A 3,440-nucleotide genomic window follows, 5' to 3' on the forward strand; every position below is an offset into this window, starting at 1 on the left:
AGGGGGGCGGATGGGCGTGGGTTATATAGGCCGCCGTGAATTTTGGGGCGGGGGACGCGTGGTTGGCAGGCGCAGGCGCGGTAGGGTTGGCTGGCCCGGCTGGGTCGCTGTGTGCCGAGGCGAGACGGTTTGGATCGAGGAGGGAGGGAGGGGCGCCGCCGCGGTGGGCAGGGAGGATGTCTTTTCTTTCTTGGAGCCGGGGCAAACGATAACAAATGGGCCGGGAGTATCGGGACCGGTGGGGAGGGCCCGCGTGGCAGCGGCGGGTTCGGCTTTTTTTGGGAAAGAAATGAATGGGGAATCATGCACCTGTCTCCGGTTTGATTGAGCTGGTGGTACTATATATCGCCAAGGCCACCCGCGCTGCTTACCCCGTTTTGATGCGTCGGTCATGATGGAGTGGGCTCCTTTGATTTGATTCAAGGGGATTTTGTTAAAAACCTTCGAAGCTTTTCCTATTTTTCTTGTCTGATTCGTAAGGAAAAGATCCTATAACATCCTCAAGCCAACCTATGCTTTGTGGGTGTGATCTACTAATCTTAAAACCTATGATTCTCGATTTATCACACACATTTGGCTTATCGAGCGCACCTACGACTAGCTTGTGTTGTTCATATTCTAGGGCTACGAAACATGGCTGAACAATTACAAGCGCAGGTCAAGTCGATCCGTAGTTTTCCTCGCATTTTCGTTTCTTGTTGGTTGCCTGTGTAGTGGAGATGATTGCACGGAGCTATGATCATTTCAAATGCGTCGGTGTTGGGCGGGTGTTACACTCTTACTACGAACTACTCAGTTCGTCCCATAATATAAGACATTCTTGAAAGCTAACATAGCTTGCAAAACGTCTTATGTTCTAGACTGAGGGAGTAGATTCTAGCACAGTGTTGATTTGAAAAGCGTGGCATACGGTACTCGAGAGCATCGGTCGCCTTTTGAATATAATTTGGGACAGTTTGGCTCGAGTGTTGAAATTGGTGCCGTAGGTGAGGTTGGAGTTCAACCATCCGTCCTGAACTTGAAAAAGTGGAGTTCCTCAAGCAACAAACATATATTATTTCCACTAAAAAAACAAATGCATACTCTTCTTTACCCGTAGAAAAAGATCAAAACTGAAGAAGGGCAAACATTAATTTATTAGAGAAAAAGATCCCATGTGTTTGATCCATCGTTCATGTTGGTGCGACAAGAAGGTGTGTGTAGGCAAATCGCTTTGTTGTCCCACGTAGCACGCTTCGTGGCACCTATCTAATCTACCTTTCCTCTTTGAACTGTCTTGCTTGGAGGTTTCGGTCATCCACTTGAGCTTGCGGTGGTAGTAAATCATTGCACGATGTTTCTTTGCTGACCGGTAGGAACACGGTCACGAATTGTATGTCACCTGCAATTGTTCATCTGTTGCAAAGTGGCATCAAGCAAAACGGAGCAGAATACCAAACGGGCGTTGAAACTTGGAATGAAAAAGGAAATAAAATATGCCCAAGAAAACATGTACTATTTGCATAGTTCATTGCTGTATTATACCGTATTTTCTATATGCGTTATTTGTCATTGGAGGCAAATGGGAAATGGCTTTTCGGCTCAGTTTGCATGATAACAAAACTGGGAGAGGGCAAAGCTCGGTTGGCTTCTCCCACGTCCCAAATTGTTGGTGAGTTGTCTTTGTCCTTCCGTTTCTTCGATGGCCTACGCTGGCAGAGTCAACAGCCATGTGTCGCAATCTCCAATCCAAACCAGGTCGTGTGCATTCTCCAAATTTGCGTGCAAAGCGCACTCTAAAATGGTGCTTCTTTTATTATTCTAAAAAGTGGTGCTTTTACGACATCGCCGTCCGGAAAGAAAGATGAATCTTTTTTTTTTGCATGGAAAAGAAAGATGAATCTGGTGCCCCGATACGGACGTTTGTTCCTGGGTATACACCCTGTATGAAAAAAGAAAAGAAATAGTGATGCAAAAAGAAAGAAAATTCTGAAAATGTTTTTGAAATAAGTTGAGCTTCTATTGTAGTCCTAAAAAATTTAAAAAGTTCAAATGGGTGTGAATAGTAACGTGTATATACCAATAAATAAAAATACCCCTGAAGTCAACGGGGGTTTTTCTTTGTGAAAAACTTATATAGTGGTGCAAAAAGAAGACAAGTTTATTCCAGAAAAAGTTCTGGATTTTTTTGACTTTTTGTAATTATTTTTTCTATATATGGTGTATATACACCCAAGAACTAAAGGGCATTTTCCTCTTGTGCCCCTCCATTGTTATATGCAAATATGTAGACAACCGACGATCATTTGAATACATGTCTTGCGGGTAGTCGCCGAAAATGTGCTCCCCGTGCATCATGTGTATTGGCAGGGACCTATTTGTCTTTGTCATCTTCTTTTACCATTATCATTGGCACAATTTTTTTTCTCTTGCCTTTGACTTTTTTCAGCGGCAAATCATGAAACATTCGGTCTACAACAATTTTCGTATATATAAAAATTCAAGTACTGTACAATATTTACAAGAAGGAAAAGAAACAAGAAAGAGTAAAATACACTAAAGGTCCTAAAAGTATTTCAAGTGTGTCAAGTAGGTCATAAAAGCTTGAAATCGTTCACCGCGGGTTCAAAATATGTGCAAGTCATTCACTGCGGGTCCTAAAAGTATTTCAAGTGTGTCCAATAGGTCCTAAAAGTCATGAGAAAATACACATATAGGACCCGGTGAATGATTTCAAACTTTTAGGACCTACTTGATACCATTGGAATACTTTTAGGACCTCCTGTGCATTTTACTCTTTAAGAAATACATAATTGGTATATGAACAAAATTAGCCAATGCCTTCTCTTGGCAAATACATGGCTTCACAAAGGAAGGATAACACAAGCTGAAGCGACCGAGGAATGGGTAATCCATAGTTGATCACGAGCTCTGATGCTCCCAGGTGAACAATACAAATAAATAGTAAAAAAATGAAATTTTTACACATCACAGATGAACAAGTTTTTAAGGGCGTGCAAAATTTCATTCAATTTGACATCAGGGAGCTTAGGACAGAAAGAATAAAATCATTGCTCCAAAACTGGAAATATTTAGCCTTTCTTAAAAACACTGGATTTTCTTTAGAGTTCATTCGATACCCAATCCCTAAGAAATGTTTGCAATCCCTTAGAAAACCTATTGATCTTTAAAAATATATAATAGAAACAAATAATTTTGTGTATTTATTTATTTTAATTTTACATCTCCCTAGCACCGAAACGCCATCCTCCCGAGGGAGACTCTATGAAGGATGATGAATAAGCCACTGATTAAACAAGTGTGTTATTAATCTAGTTGCTTGGTTGAACAGTCACATACTGCTTGGCTATGAATTCCACAATCATGAGGCTCTCTTTGAGTTGATATCTTATCTATGTTGTTAGTGAAGGAAATATGCCCTAGAGGCAATAATAAAGTTG

This window comes from Triticum dicoccoides, chromosome 4B, assembly GCF_002162155.2.
Source record: "Triticum dicoccoides isolate Atlit2015 ecotype Zavitan chromosome 4B, WEW_v2.0, whole genome shotgun sequence".
In the NCBI taxonomy this organism is placed as follows: Eukaryota; Viridiplantae; Streptophyta; class Magnoliopsida; order Poales; family Poaceae; genus Triticum; species Triticum dicoccoides.